The sequence below is a fragment of the Macrosteles quadrilineatus genome, unplaced genomic scaffold, assembly GCF_028750875.1.
Source record: "Macrosteles quadrilineatus isolate MER2022 unplaced genomic scaffold, UCM_ALF_1.0 Scaffold_906__1_contigs__length_26343, whole genome shotgun sequence".
Lineage (NCBI taxonomy): Eukaryota > Metazoa > Arthropoda > Insecta > Hemiptera > Cicadellidae > Macrosteles > Macrosteles quadrilineatus.
The window spans coordinates 2,920-21,746 of record NW_026543499.1 but is presented as its reverse complement, the minus strand read 5'-3'; the positions used below and the strand labels follow the sequence as shown (position 1 = coordinate 21,746).

At 37.7% G+C, this 18,827-nt stretch overlaps 1 long non-coding RNA gene across 1 annotated transcript; it reads left to right on the top strand.

Moving 5' to 3' along the window:
- Positions 1 to 11,207: 11,207 nt before the first annotated feature.
- On the top strand, positions 11,208 to 16,475 carry LOC128982653 (uncharacterized). The gene is made up of 3 exons (XR_008489706.1): positions 11,208 to 11,398; positions 13,171 to 13,267; positions 16,361 to 16,475. It is a non-coding gene; the product is annotated as an uncharacterized LOC128982653 (long non-coding RNA).
- The last annotated feature ends 2,352 nt before the right edge of the window (positions 16,476 to 18,827 follow it).

Here is an 18,827-nt window from a genome sequence, read left to right as displayed (position 1 = left end):
ATCTTGTACACACTTGTACAACCCAGTACACAACTTGTACAACCTTGTACACACTTGTACAACCTTGTAAAACTTGTACACCCTTGTACAAACTTGTACACCCCTGTACACACTTGTACACATTTGTACACACTTGTACACCCTTGTACACACTTGTACAACCTTGTACAAACTTATACAATCTTGTACACACTTGTACAACCTAGTACACACTTGTAAAATCTTGTACAAACTTGTACATCATTGTACACGATTGTACACCCTTGTACACACTTGTACAACCTTGTACACACTTGTACAACCTTGTACACAATTGTACAACCTTGTACACACTTGTACAACCTTGTACACACTTGCACAACTTTGTACACACTTGTACAGTCTTGTACACAATTGTACAACCTTGTACACACTTGTACAACCTTGTACACACTTGTACAACCTTGTACACAATTGTACAGCCTTGTACACACTTGTACAACCTTGTACACACTTGTACAGCCTTGTACACAATTGTACAACCTTGTACACACTTGTACAACCTTGTACACACTTGTACAACCTTGTACACAATTGTACAGCCTTGTACACACTTGTACAACCTTGTACACACTCGTACAACCTTGTAAAAACTTGTACACCCTTGTACACACTTGTACAACCTTGTACAACCTTGTACACACTTGTACAGCCTTGTACACAATTGTACAACCTTGTACACACTTGTACAACCTTGTACAACCTTGTACAAACCTGTACACCCTTGTACACACTTGTACAAGCTTGTACACGATTGTACACCCTTGTACACACTTGTGCACCCTTGTACAAACTTGTACATCCTTGTACACACTTGTACAACCTTGTACAAACTTGTACAAACTTGTACAAACTTGTACATCCTTGTACACGATTGTACACCCTTGTACACACTTGTACAACCTTGTACACACTTGTACAACCTGATACACAATTGTACAACCTTGTACACACTTGTACAACCTTGTACACACTTGTACAACCTTGTACACACTTGTACAACCTTGTACACACTTGTACAACCTTGTACACACTTGTACAGCCTTGTATACAATTGTACAACCTTGTACACACTTGTACAGCCTTGTACACAATTGTACAACCTTGTACACACTTGTACAACCTTGTACACCCTTGTACACACTTTTACTTATCGTACACACTTGTACACCCTTGTACAAACTTGTACATCCTTGTACACACTTGTACAACCTTGTACAAACTTGTACAAACTTGTACATCCTTGTACACGATTTTACACCCTTGTACACACTTGTACAACCTTGTAAAAACTTGTACAACCTTGTACACACTTGTACACCCTTGTACACACTTGTACAAGCTTGTACACACTTGTACAACCTTGTACACACTTGTACACCTTTGTACACACATGTACAACCTTGTACACAACTTGTACAACCTTGTACACACTTGTACAACCTTGTACACACTTGTACACCTTTGTACACACATGTACAACCTTGTACACACTTGTACAAGCTTGTACACACTTGTACAACCTTGTACACACTTGTACACCTTTGTACACACATGTACAACCTTGTACACACTTGTACAACCTTGTACACACTTGTACAACCTTGTAAAAACTTGTACACCCTTGTACACACTTGTACAACCTTGTACAACCTTGTACAAACTTGTACATCCTTGTACACGATTTTTCACCCTTGTACACACTTGTACAACCTTGTACAAACTTGTACATCCTTGTACACACTTGTACAACCTTGTACAAACTTGTACAAACTTGTACATCCTTGTACACGATTTATCACCCTTGTACACACTTGTACAACCTTGTACACACTTGTACACCCTTGTACACACTTGTACAACCTTGTACACACTTGTACAACCTTGTACACACTTGTAAAACCTTGTACACACTTGTACAACCTTGTACACACTTGTACAACCTTGTACACACTTGTACAACCTTGTACACACTTGTACAACCTTGTACACACTTGTACAACCTTGTACACACTTGTACAACCTTGTACACACTTGTACAACCTTGTACACACTTGTACAACCTTGTACACACTTGTACAACCTTGTACACACTTGTACAACCTTGTACACACTTGTACAACCTTGTACACACTTGTACAACCATGTAAAAACTTGTACAACCTTGTACACACTTGTACACCCTTGTACACATTTGTACAAGCTTGTACACACTTGTACAACCTTGTACACACTTGTACACCCTTGTACACACTTGTACAACCTTGTACAAACCTGTACACCCTTGTACACACTTGTACATGCTTGTACACACTTGTACAAGCTTGTATACACTTGTACACCTTTGTTCAAATTTGTGAACCCTTGTACACTTTTGTACACCCTTGTACACATTTGTACAACCTTGTACAAACTTGTACACACTTGTACAAACTTGTAAACACTTGTACAACCTTGTACAAACTTGTACAACCTTGTACACACTTGTACAACGTTGTACACACTTGTAGAAGTTGTACACACTTGTACAACCTTGTACACACTTGTACAACCTTGTACAACCTTGTACAAACCTGTACACCCTTGTACACACTTGTACAAGCTTGTACACGATTGTACACCCTTGTACACACTTGTGCACCCTTGTACAAACTTGTACATCCTTGTACACACTTGTACAACCTTGTACAAACTTGTACAAACTTGTAAAAACTTGTACATCCTTGTACACGATTGTACACCCTTGTACACACTTGTACAACCTTGTACACACTTGTACAACCTGATACACAATTGTACAACCTTGTACAAACTTGTACAACCTTGTACACACTTGTACAACCTTGTACACACTTGTACAACCTTGTACACACTTGTACAACCTTGTACACACTTGTACAGCCTTGTACACAATTGTACAACCTTGTACACACTTGTACAACCTTGTACACACTTTTACAGCCTTGTACAAAATTGTACAACCTTGTACACACTTGTACAGCCTTGTACACAATTGTACAACCTTGTACACACTTGTACAACCTTGTACATCCTTGTACAAACTTTTACACATCGTACACACTTGTACACCCTTGTACAAACTTGTACATCCTTGTACATACTTGTACAACCTTGTACACACTTGTACAATCTTGTACACACTTGTACAATCTTGTACACACTTGTACAGCCTTGTACACAATTGTACAACCTTGTACACACTTGTACAGCCTTGTACACAATTGTACAACCTTGTACACACTTGTACAACCTTGTACACCCTTGTACACACTTTTACTTATCGTACACACTTGTACACGCTTGTACAAACTTGTACATCCTTGTACACACTTGTACAACCTTGTACAAACTTGTACAAACTTGTACATCCTTGTAAACGATTTTACACCCTTGTACACACTTGTACAACCTTGTAAAAACTTGTACAACCTTGTACACACTTGTACACCCTTGTACACACTTGTACAAGCTTGTACACACTTGTACAACCTTGTACACACTTGTACACACTTGTACACCCTTGTACACACATGTACAACCTTGTACACAACTTGTACAACCTTGTACACACTTGTACAACCTTGTAAAACTTGTACACCCTTGTACAAACTTGTACACCCCTGTACACACTTGTACACATTTGTACACACTTGTACACCCTTGTACACACTTGTACAACCTTGTACAAACTTATACAATCTTGTACACACTTGTACAACCCAGTACACAACTTGTACAACCTTGTACACACTTGTACAACCTTGTAAAACTTGTACACCCTTGTACAAACTTGTACACCCCTGTACACACTTGTACACATTTGTACACACTTGTACACCCTTGTACACACTTGTACAACCTTGTACAAACTTATACAATCTTGTACACACTTGTACAACCTAGTACACACTTGTAAAATCTTGTACAAACTTGTACATCATTGTACACGATTGTACACCCTTGTACACACTTGTACAACCTTGTACACACTTGTACAACCTTGTACACAATTGTACAACCTTGTACACACTTGTACAACCTTGTACACACTTGCACAACTTTGTACACACTTGTACAGTCTTGTACACAATTGTACAACCTTGTACACACTTGTACAACCTTGTACACACTTGTACAACCTTGTACACAATTGTACAGCCTTGTACACACTTGTACAACCTTGTACACACTTGTACAGCCTTGTACACAATTGTACAACCTTGTACACACTTGTACAACCTTGTACACACTTGTACAACCTTGTACACAATTGTACAGCCTTGTACACACTTGTACAACCTTGTACACACTCGTACAACCTTGTAAAAACTTGTACACCCTTGTACACACTTGTACAACCTTGTACAACCTTGTACACACTTGTACAGCCTTGTACACAATTGTACAACCTTGTACACACTTGTACAACCTTGTACAACCTTGTACAAACCTGTACACCCTTGTACACACTTGTACAAGCTTGTACACGATTGTACACCCTTGTACACACTTGTGCACCCTTGTACAAACTTGTACATCCTTGTACACACTTGTACAACCTTGTACAAACTTGTACAAACTTGTACAAACTTGTACATCCTTGTACACGATTGTACACCCTTGTACACACTTGTACAACCTTGTACACACTTGTACAACCTGATACACAATTGTACAACCTTGTACACACTTGTACAACCTTGTACACACTTGTACAACCTTGTACACACTTGTACAACCTTGTACACACTTGTACAACCTTGTACACACTTGTACAGCCTTGTATACAATTGTACAACCTTGTACACACTTGTACAGCCTTGTACACAATTGTACAACCTTGTACACACTTGTACAACCTTGTACACCCTTGTACACACTTTTACTTATCGTACACACTTGTACACCCTTGTACAAACTTGTACATCCTTGTACACACTTGTACAACCTTGTACAAACTTGTACAAACTTGTACATCCTTGTACACGATTTTACACCCTTGTACACACTTGTACAACCTTGTAAAAACTTGTACAACCTTGTACACACTTGTACACCCTTGTACACACTTGTACAAGCTTGTACACACTTGTACAACCTTGTACACACTTGTACACCTTTGTACACACATGTACAACCTTGTACACAACTTGTACAACCTTGTACACACTTGTACAACCTTGTAAAACTTGTACACCCTTGTACAAACTTGTACACCCCTGTACACACTTGTACACATTTGTACACACTTGTACACCCTTGTACACACTTGTACAACCTTGTACAAACTTATACAATCTTGTACACACTTGTACAACCCAGTACACAACTTGTACAACCTTGTACACACTTGTACAACCTTGTAAAACTTGTACACCCTTGTACAAACTTGTACACCCCTGTACACACTTGTACACATTTGTACACACTTGTACACCCTTGTACACACTTGTACAACCTTGTACAAACTTATACAATCTTGTACACACTTGTACAACCCAGTACACACTTGTAAAATCTTGTACAAACTTGTACATCATTGTACACGATTGTACACCCTTGTACACACTTGTACAACCTTGTACACACTTGTACAACCTTGTACACAATTGTACAACCTTGTACACACTTGTACAACCTTGTACACACTTGCACAACTTTGTACACACTTGTACAGTCTTGTACACAATTGTACAACCTTGTACACACTTGTACAACCTTGTACACACTTGTACAACCTTGTACACAATTGTACAGCCTTGTACACAATTGTACAACCTTGTACACACTTGTACAGCCTTGTACACAATTGTACAACCTTGTACACACTTGTACAACCTTTACACACTTGTACAACCTTGTACACAATTGTACAGCCTTGTACACACTTGTACAACCTTTGTACACACTTGTACAACCTTGTAAAAACTTGTACACCCTTGTACACACTTGTACAACCTTGTACAACCTTGTACAAACTTGTACATCCTTGTACACGATTTTTCACCCTTGTACACACTTGTACAACCTTGTACAAACTTGTACATCCTTGTACACACTTGTACAACCTTGTACAAACTTGTACAAACTTGTACATCCTTGTACACGATTTTTCACCCTTGTACACACTTGTACAACCTTGTACACACTTGTACACCCTTGTACACACTTGTACAACCTTGTACACACTTGTACAACCTTGTACACACTTGTACAACCTTGTACACACTTGTACAACCTTGTACACACTTGTACAACCTTGTACACGATTGTACAACCTTGTACACTATTGTACAACCTTGTACACACTTGTACAACCTTGTACACACTTGTACAACCTTGTACACACTTGTACAACCTTGTACACTCTTGTACAACCTTGTACACACTTGTACAACCTTGTACACACTTGTACAACCTTGTACACACTTGTACAACCTTGTACACACTTGTACAACCATGTATAAACTTGTACAACCTTGTACACACTTGTACACCCTTGTACACACTTGTACAAGCTTGTACACACTTGTACAACCTTGTACACACTTGTACACCCTTGTACACACTTGTACAACCTTGTACAAACCTGTACGCCCTTGTACACACTTGTACATGCTTGTACACACTTGTACAAGCTCGTATACACTTGTACACCTTTGTTCAAATTTGTGAACCCTTGTACACTTTTGTACACCCTTGTATACATTTGTACAACCTTGTACAAACTTGTACACACTTGTACAAACTTGTACACACTTGTACAACCTTGTACAAACTTGTACAACCTTGTACACACTTGTACAACGTTGTACACACTTGTACAAGTTGTACACACTTGTACAACCTTGTACACACTTGTACAACCTTGTACACACTTGTACAACCTTGTACACAATTGTAAAACCTTGTACAACCTTGTACAACCTTGTACAAACCTGTACACCCTTGTACACACTTGTACAAGCTTGTACACGATTGTACACCCTTGTACACCCTTGTGCACCCTTGTACAAACTTGTACATCCTTGTACACACTTGTACAACCTTGTACAAACTTGTACAAACTTGTACAAACTTGTACAAACTTGTACATCCTTGTACACGATTGTACACCCTTGTACACACTTGTACAACCTTGTAAACACTTGTACAACCTGATACACAATTGTACAACTTTGTACACACTTGTACAACCTTGTACACACTTGTACAACCTTGTACACACTTGTACAACCTTGTACACACTTGTACAACCTTGTACACACTTGTACAGCCTTGTACACAATTGTACAACCTTGTACACACTTGTACAACCTTGTACACACTTGTACAACCTTGTACACAATTGTACAGCCTTGTACACACTTGTACAACCTTGTACACACTTGTACAGCCTTGTACAAAATTGTACAACCTTGTACACACTTGTACAGCCTTGTACACAATTGTACAACCTTGTACACACTTGTACAACCTTGTACACCCTTGTACAAACTTTTACACATCGTACACACTTGTACACCCTTGTACAAACTTGTACATCCTTGTACACACTTGTACAACCTTGTACACACTTGTACAATCTTGTACACACTTGTACAATCTTGTACACACTTGTACAGCCTTGTACACAATTGTACAACCTTGTACACACTTGTACAGCCTTGTACACAATTGTACAACCTTGTACACACTTGTACAACCTTGTAAACCCTTGTACACACTTTTACTTATCGTACACACTTGTACACCCTTGTACAAACTTGTACATCCTTGTACACACTTGTACAACCTTGTACAAACTTGTACAAACTTGTATATCCTTGTAAACGATTTTACACCCTTGTACACACTTGTACAACCTTGTAAAAACTTGTACAACCTTGTACACACTTGTACACCCTTGTACACAATTGTACAAGCTTGTACACCCTTGTACACAATTGTACAAGCTTGTACACACTTGTACAACCTTGTACACACTTTTACACACTTGTACACCCTTGTACACACATGTACAACCTTGTACACAACTTGTACAACCTTGTACACACTTGTACAACCTTGTAAAACTTGTACACCCTTGTACAAACTTGTACACCCCTGTACACACTTGTACACATTTGTACACACTTGTACACCCTTGTACACACTTGTACAACCTTGTACAAACTTATACAATCTTGTACACACTTGTACAACCCAGTACACAACTTGTACAACCTTGTACACACTTGTACAACCTTGTAAAACTTGTACACCCTTGTACAAACTTGTACACCCCTGTACACACTTGTACACATTTGTACACACTTGTACACCCTTGTACACACTTGTACAACCTTGTACAAACTTATACAATCTTGTACACACTTGTACAACCCAGTACTCACTTGTAAAATCTTGTACAAACTTGTACATCATTGTACACGATTGTACACCCTTGTACACACTTGTAAAACCTTGTACACACTTGTACAACCTTGTACACACTTGTACAACCTTGTACACAATTGAACAACCTTGTACACACTTGTACAACCTTGTACACACTTGCACAACTTTGTACACACTTGTACAGTCTTGTACACAATTGTACAACCTTGTACACACTTGTACAACCTTGTACACACTTGTACAACCTTGTACACAATTGTACAGCCTTGTACACACTTGTACAACCTTGTACACACTTGTACAGCCTTGTACACAATTGTACAACCTTGTACACACTTGTACAACCTTGTACACACTTGTACAACCTTGTACACAATTTTACAGCCTTGTACACACTTGTACAACCTTGTACACACTTGTACAACCTTGTAAAAACTTGTACACCCTTGTACACACTTGTACAACCTTGTACAACCTTGTACAAACTTGTACAAACTTGTATATCCTTGTAAACGATTTTACACCCTTGTACACACTTGTACAACCTTGTAAAAACTTGTACAACCTTGTACACACTTGTACACCCTTGTACACAATTGTACAAGCTTGTACACCCTTGTACACAATTGTACAAGCTTGTACACACTTGTACAACCTTGTACACACTTTTACACACTTGTACACCCTTGTACACACATGTACAACCTTGTACACAACTTGTACAACCTTGTACACACTTGTACAACCTTGTAAAACTTGTACACCCTTGTACAAACTTGTACACCCCTGTACACACTTGTACACATTTGTACACACTTGTACACCCTTGTACACACTTGTACAACCTTGTACAAACTTATACAATCTTGTACACACTTGTACAACCCAGTACACAACTTGTACAACCTTGTACACACTTGTACAACCTTGTAAAACTTGTACACCCTTGTACAAACTTGTACACCCCTGTACACACTTGTACACATTTGTACACACTTGTACACCCTTGTACACACTTGTACAACCTTGTACAAACTTATACAATCTTGTACACACTTGTACAACCCAGTACTCACTTGTAAAATCTTGTACAAACTTGTACATCATTGTACACGATTGTACACCCTTGTACACACTTGTAAAACCTTGTACACACTTGTACAACCTTGTACACACTTGTACAACCTTGTACACAATTGAACAACCTTGTACACACTTGTACAACCTTGTACACACTTGCACAACTTTGTACACACTTGTACAGTCTTGTACACAATTGTACAACCTTGTACACACTTGTACAACCTTGTACACACTTGTACAACCTTGTACACAATTGTACAGCCTTGTACACACTTGTACAACCTTGTACACACTTGTACAGCCTTGTACACAATTGTACAACCTTGTACACACTTGTACAACCTTGTACACACTTGTACAACCTTGTACACAATTGTACAGCCTTGTACACACTTGTACAACCTTGTACACACTTGTACAACCTTGTAAAAACTTGTACACCCTTGTACACACTTGTACAACCTTGTACAACCTTGTACACACTTGTACAACCTTGTACAACCTTGTACACACTTGTACAGCCTTGTACACAATTGTACAGCCTTGTACACAATTGTACAACCTTGTACACACTTGTACAACCTTGTACAACCTTGTACAAACCTGTACACCCTTGTACACAATTGTACAAGCTTGTACACGATTGTACACCCTTGTACACACTTGTGCACCCTTGTACAAACTTGTACATCCTTGTACACACTTGTACAACCTTGTACAAACTTGTACAAACTTGTACAAACTTGTACATCCTTGTACACGATTGTACACCCTTGTACACACTTGTACAACCTTGTACACACTTGTACAACCTGATACACAATTGTACAACCTTGTACACACTTGTACAACCTTGTACACACTTGTACAACCTTGTACACACTTGTACAACCTTGTACACACTTGTACAACCTTGTACACACTTGTACACTTTGTATACAATTGTACAACCTTGTACACACTTGTACAACCTTGTACACACTTGTACAACCTTGTACACAATTGTACAGCCTTGTACACACTTGTACAACCTTGTACACACTTGTACAGCCTTGTACAAAATTGTACAACCTTGTACACACTTGTACAGCCTTGTACACAATTGTACAACCTTGTACACACTTGTACAACCTTGTACACCCTTGTACAAACTTTTACACATCGTACTCACTTGTACACCCTTGTACAAACTTGTACATCCTTGTACACACTTGTACAACCTTGTACACACTTGTACAATCTTGTACACACTTGTACAATCTTGTACACACTTGTACAATCTTGTACACCCTTGTACACACTTTTACTTATCGTACACACTTGTACACCCTTGTACAAACTTGTACATCCTTGTACACACTTGTACAACCTTGTACAAACTTGTACAAACTTGTACATCCTTCCCAGGTAACACGTAAGCTTACGGCAAGCCTTGTCAAAGGCTTGTCTGGAAAGGCCTTTTTATATCAACTTGTGCCAAACTTGTGGCACGCTTGTGAAGAAGGCTTACGGGGAACAGCTTGGGGCCAATTTATGGAAGGTGTATCACGACAAGCAACGTAGTTGTAATTTTCATCCATCGCAGCGCTAGCGGCGCTAGTCAGTCTACTACACAATAACAAAACAACCGCCATTTTATTTGTTTGTGTTTGTTTGGCCGTCTGGCGTCTGCGCTTGTTCTTTCTTGTTTTCGGTTAAGTGTTTATTTTTCCTTAAGTTTTGAGTTTATATTTCGCGTTAAGTTTAAATTTTTAAGTTTATAAAGTTTGTATACAGGCCTAAGTAAATTTATAAGTGCTTTTGGTTAATAGTAGTTTTCCTCGGCGATAACTTTGAAACCTACTGCAATATTCAGGTGAGTAGAATAACCTAGATTTAGCGTAAGTTAATCAGTAATTTTAAATAAGTTAAAGCAGCCAACTCCAGATAACTTAAGTTTATAAGTTATTAATATAATGATTTAAGCATCAACCGTTTGATTTAGAGCCTGGGCCTAGTCTTGACCTAACTCACAAAAGTCTTACCGGTACCTAGCTAAAAGGCCTGCCCTAGGCTATTTGATTTTTGATTTATGTACATCAGATGTACATTTATCACATCTTATACCTTCTTAACTTTTTTAAAATCTGTTTTCACTTGATCACTTGAAAAATTGGCAGTCAATTTAGTGTTTGTTAAAAACCTTTCCAGGAAATGTTTTAATAATGATTCGTTATTGGTAGCCCAATAAACCTGAGGGCTGATATAAATCTTAGGCCTACTTTATTTTTTTTTAACTGCAGCACATTTTATTCTGTCACAAAGTGTCAAAACACCTAGTAATTTGCTATTGGGAATGTTCATGTTCATTTGTTATGTTAGGGTGCCGTAATAACTTAAGCTAATTAGCTAACCTAACTCATGTGTTACCTCGACTGTAGGCTGCTAGCCTTGATAGACTCTACTTAGTCAATCAAAAGGACTAGGCTAAACTTAGGTCTACCCTCCCTGGGTACTTACAGTTTCACATAGAACTGTCTGCAATAAGTTTTTGGATGAGTACCTTAAGGATAAAAGTTAGGCCTAAGTTGATTATTATCAAAATGTTGATGTGCGTATTCTTTTCTCACACAATAGACTTTGCCCTCATGGCAAGCTTAGCACTTTTCGGATGAAATAAGTAAATACAGTGGAACCGTGATAACAAGACCCTCGATAACAAGTCACCCTTTATAACAAGTCTCATTTTTAAATCCCCTAGAATTTATTTTACCCCTAATCACATGTTATTGCTAAACTTCGATAATAAGACAACCTTGATAACAAGTCTTATTTTATAATCCCCTTGAGAGCCTTTTTATCAAGATTCTCCTGTAATTCTTACTTAGCCTATAATTTTTTTCGGAACATTCCAAAAAATTTTCTAGCATCGAAACGGTTAAACGTCACTTTGCTTTAGATCAAGTTATTTATGTAGGCCTAAAGATTATTGTCTCCCGCGGTCACATAAAAATCCTGAATACCCCCTACAGTAACGGAACATAATTATCGCCTTTCCCCATTTGTGGAAAATCTTGACATTAGGTAGGGCTACATATATTATAAAAATAGGCTATGTGCCGGAGCGAGCTTTTGTATGTAGTTTGCTTGTTTGTAGATATCCTATGTTGATCAAATTTAGCAACTTTATTTAGTCTATTTCACCTTAATATTAACATTTGCTCAATAAAACAAATTTTTGCATTCCCCATAGTAACAAACCTAAGTACTAGCATAGACAAAAAGAATTAAATATAAAAAGACCGTCAGCTGTGCTGCAGTTACCATAGGTTCTGGCGCACACCGTTGGGAGCGCTGCAGTTACGGCCTACACACTACGTAACTACATGGCACTCCCATCATTGTGTGCCAGAACCTATGGTAACCACTGCACGGCTGACAGTCTATATCTTTCTATATCGTTCTTTTTGTCTATGGTAGGCCTACTAGTTAGATCAAACTTTATTCAAAATATGCTTTATGGAAATCTTTAAGCATAAATCCAGTTTAAGACAAATTGATAGTCTACAGGTTTGCTGCTTCAGGGGTATTTTTGCTCTGGTACTTTACTCATTTTGTATGTTTAGTGCACCTTTTTCTGATTTATAGATGCTGTCAGGAGAAAACATTGAGAAACATCGGTTGAGAATATGAAGAACTCAATCAAGAAGTGGCTGCAGCAAGCCACACCCAGATTGATGAAGAGGTATTTTTTCCTATTTCAATTTACGGTACCGTACTTATTTCTTTGTGATAAGAAATTATTATGAGTAAAGGGCGTTTATAAAAAAACTCCTCATTTACTAGCACCCGTCACCATAGCAACATTTTCCGTAAGGCATTGCAGCTCTAGATTCTTTCAAATTCTATGTGCCACAGTGTTGCCAACAAAGGCTGACCAAAAATTGACAATTGGTTGGTACAATGAGTTGAACTGTTATTAAGGAATTAACTTCATATTTCCAATCTGTTATGATATGAAAACCCCAAGAGTTCTATTGACACCCTGTATTTAGGTTGCCATTGGAAACTGTACAAAGTTCTTCTGTTAGTTTGGATATTGTACTTAGTAAAAATGCCATTTAGATTAAATTCTAAATCTATTAAAAACATTAGCCATACCTATAAAACATTAATAGAACCAGTTAAATTCAGGGTTTATTTGACCTTTTTACCTCACATTTACCTGTCCACATGGGCCTCAGGTTTGTGCATGGAAAGTATCATATTTCATCACTAGTCTAGTAAATTAGATTTGAATGTTAGTTATATATTGAGTTAATACCCCACTGAGTGTGAAAAAAACCATATGTAGCCTATATGTAGAGTGGTATTGTATGCAAAAATTGTTTGTTACCTTTAATGTTTCATTTCTTGCGAAATCGGCAGCGTAGCCTATCTTGAACGCGCGGCCAAGTCAGTTTACCGAGTAAGAAAGAGTAGTGCGGCTGCACAAAGCTCATTTCGGTGGCAAAATTCCAAGCTGACTATTCTCCATGAGCATTTCGCTTCTTAGGCCCGGTTCAACGAGCAACTTATCTAGCTAACTAGGCTGTAACTAGGTAAGCCCGAATGGGTAGCGGACCAAAGGATACACCGGTTCACACGAGCGATATGTCCACGGACTAGGTCGCAAGTGTGACGTAAATGAATGTGCATCGATAAACGATGTTTTTAATACATCGATGTTTTCTCTGGAAATATTTGATGTTTTTGCGTCAATGGTAAGTGAATTTTTTTTACATTGATGTTTTGGACAATAACGATGTTTTAAACAATTATCGAATCATTTCAAAACTAAATTTGCATTGGAATCACCCAACAAGCTATCATTTAAACTATTATAAAGTTTGGTTGAACAAACATCATTGTTTAGAGTGTATAGGGCCAATATAAAATTATTTTATAAACTTAATCGGTTACAAATTTATATTTAGTTTATTCCTATATTTGAACTTGTAATACTAATAATAGGCCTATAAAGATAATTGTTCCAAAGAAACGGCGTTGCTTCATTATGATTCGATACAAATATCGATATCAATGTTACTCGGATCCATCACTGGCGACAATGAGAACAAAGGGAAGAATGCGAGCTGCAGCGTGACGACCGATCGCTCGTGTGAACCCTCCCATAGGGCTACATGTACTGCTACGCCGCTAGAGCGGGTGACTGGGTAGCTGCCATGAGTGACTTGGAATGGAAGCGGGGCCCGACAATAGTTTGGGACACCAAGCTCGAACGCGGCTCGCTAGTCGTCACCCTACGCTTGTGTGAACGGTTCCATTTAATCCTGTAGTCCTCTACCCAGTCGGGCTTACCTAGTCACAGCCTAGTCAGCTAGATAAGTCGCTTGTGTGAACCGGGCCTAAAATTTTAGTATTCATTAGTCTTAGGCCGTCTCTAATATTAACATCACTCATTCCTCTCTCAAATATCCCTGTCATCTGTTTTATTAGTAAATGATACTAGATTCTACTAGATCTAGTATAAATTAATGATATTATATTTTTTCTATATTTTAATATCATCAGCTGATTGGTTAATTATTTATTGTTTTCTGTTGTGAGTCAGTTGTCCAATTTATTGTTTTGTTTTAGCATTTGTACTTTTTACAATGTTCAAATATACTTCTAAAACGTTTAAAATTTATTGAATTTTGACACAATATAAAACAGTTCAAACTTGAACTCCTTTAATAAGTCAAACATAGGTACTTTTAAATTGTTTTGAAGCTAATCCCTGAAAGCTATAACAACTAATAAAGGTTTAAACCTACAGTACCGGTATGAAATTTTTCAAGTGTCATGGAAAAAGGTTTAGTGATATAGACTTTATAAACTGTAAAAGCCTCTATTTTCTCATTTCAGTCTGACCAAAATTAAATTTATTTGGAAACCTAAGTAAAGATATATTAAATTTGGAACACCATGCCCATATAGTTGTTTTGCAAATAATTGGCTCACACACAAAGCAATATTTGTAACATTTATCTCATCATAGGAATAATCAAAATTTTCAGCTCTAAAGGAAATTATCTATCTTCTATACTATTATAAAAAAGAGGTGGTTGCTGTATGTGTGTATGGGAAAAGTAAACTCGAAAAATACTGGTCAGATTGGGCTGAAATTTGGCATGATGATAGCTCACATTCCCGATTAACATATAGGCATATCCTTATTTCAAAAATCCTTTCGGGCTCCGCCCCAGTGGCTCTGGAGTTTCCCATGTTAACCTTATGAGAAATGGAATTATTGAATCTTAACAGCTGTTTCAATTAAACAAGTTGGTTCTGTTCTATGATGTTCAATAGCATTAAAGTTACAAGGATTACCAACAGGGTGCAGCACTATTATTTCTTTTACATTTATGACAACAGCTAATTTGCAACCAAAAGGTGAGTGAGCGTAGCGAACGAACTTCAACCTGGAGGCGAGTTAGCGTAGCGAACGAGCTAACCTGAAGGCAAGTGAGCGCAGCGAACGAGCTCCAACCTAAAGGTGAGTGAGCGTAGCGAACGAGCTCCAACCTAAAGGTGAGTGAGCGTAGCGAACGAGCTCCAACCTAAAGGTGAGTGAGCGTAGCGAACAAACTTCAACCAGGACGTGATTGAGCCATGCGAACAAGATAATCTTGAAAATTAAGAAGTTAAACGGGGCAAAGCCCGCGGGTTACAGCTAGTAATCCATAAATTTGGCAAAGTCACATAATTTATTGAGGGAATACATGTATGGCAACTTAAAAAAATACTACAAAACATCAATTTTATTGAGACAACAAAAATTTCTGTTTTTCAGGTCTAACAGACAGCAAGCAACACCCGCTGCTGAAGAGTGTTCTGATGACTGAATACTGTACGAATTGTAATTTAAACCTGTGTAAATATTTTCAGAATATAAAATGTTAAGTGCACTTTTACTTTGTTTGATTTCCATTGTCAAAACTTCTCTGATTAAGATAATTTCTCAATTAGTTTGAAATCAACTGTAGGTATAGGAATAAATTTGTTTCATTTTTTGTCATTACGGCTTAGTAAAGCTTAAAGCTATGTAACTAATACAGTACTGTGTTAGGTCTATTATATGTTGTCAATTTAAATTCAACCAAGGAGTTAGCTCTGTTTAGCATTTCCTCTAATAACATTCAAGTTTTTCTATTAGAGGCATTTATATTAAATTTGCTTTGAGTAAAAATGAAACTACTGATTTAGTTCTGAAAGCTGTATTTAGGGCACATTAGACTTCTGATAACAAGTCTGATATTGCCCTACTTAACCTTACAAAGCTATCTTACGGTTAGTTTGTAGGCATTTGACAAAAATAATTTTTAAGTAAAATACCTTTTCGAAACCCATACATTTCTTAAAATGATTGTATTACCATGAAATGAACAGTTGTCATAAAACATATTTATTTATTGCTCAGTGCTTTATTTTGGCTTTTAGTTAGCAATTAGTTACTTTTATTTTCAAACAGGATCCAACACATTTATCTCTAATTAGCCTACAGTCCCAAGTCTATTTTTAAAACCTATCATTCTCTATCTGGCAAAGTAAAAAGTTTTGTTGGCCAAACAAAATTTAATTTATTTACATTTATAAATTTATTTAATTTATTAACATACATTACTATGAAACATAAACATATTGTGCTTCATTTTTATCTGAGCTATATTTTCGATGATTTATTAATTTATTTTATGGAACAAAATATATCTGTTCCAGTTTCTAAGTTCTAATAAAAGGCCTGTGATAAGTTTAAACAGAAGGCCTGTGACAAGTTTGAACAGAAGGTTTGTGTCAAGTTTAAACATAAGGTGTGTGGCTAGTTTAACCAGAAGGCATGTGGCAAGTTTAATCAGAAGGCCTTTGAGAAGTTTGTACAGAAGGCCTGTGACAAGTTTAATCGGAAGGCCTGTGGCAAGCTTGTCTGATGGGAACTAGGAGGTTTGCTACAAGCTTGCCCCAAGTGTACAAGCTTGCCGTTATACACTTGAAGCAAGTTTAAAGGTTTGACAAAAAAGGTTTGTGGCAAACCTTTCTCAAACTTTTTTTGTTACCTGGGTTGTACACGATTTTACACCCTTGTACACACTTGTACAACCTTGTAAAAACTTGTACAACCTTGTACACACTTGTACACCCTTGTACACACTTGTACAAGCTTGTACACACTTGTACAACCTTGTACACACTTGTACACCCTTGTACACACATGTACAACCTTGTACACAACTTGTACAACCTTGTACACACTTGTACAACCTTGTAAAACTTGTACACCCTTGTACAAACTTGTACACCCCTGTACACACTTGTACACATTTGTACACACTTGTACACCCTTGTACACACTTGTACAACCTTTTACAAACTTATACAATCTTGTACACACTTGTACAACCCAGTACACACTTGTAAAATCTTGTACAAACTTGTACATCATTGTACACGATTGTACACCCTTGTACACACTTGTACAACCTTGTACACACTTGTACAACCTTGTACACAATTGTACAACCTTGTACACACTTGTACAACCTTGTACACACTTGCACAACTTTGTACACACTTGTACAGTCTTGTACACAATTGTACAACCTTGTACACACTTGTACAACCTTGTACACACTTGTACAACCTTGTACACAATTGTACAGCCTTGTACACACTTGTACAACCTTGTACACACTTGTACAGCCTTGTACACAATTGTACAACCTTGTACACACTTGTACAACCTTGTACACACTTGTACAACCTTGTACACAATTGTACAGCCTTGTACACACTTGTACAACCTTGTACACACTTGTACAACCTTGTAAAAACTTGTACACCCTTGTACACACTTGTACAACCTTGTACAACCTTGTACACACTTGTACAGCCTTGTACACAATTGTACAACCTTGTACACACTTGTACAACCTTGTACACAATTGTACAACCTCGTACACACTTGTACAACCTTGTACACACTTGTACAACCTTGTACACAATTGTACAACCTTGTACACACTTGTACAACCTTGTACACACTTGTACAACCTTGTACACACTTGTACAACATTTTACACACTTGTACAGCCTTGTACACTATTGTACAACCTTGTACACACTTGTACAGCCTTGTACACAATTGTACAACCTTGTACACACTTGTACAACCTTGTACACCCTTGTACACACTTTTACTTATCGTACACACTTGTACACCCTTGTACAAACTTGTACATCCTTGTACACACTTGTACAACCTT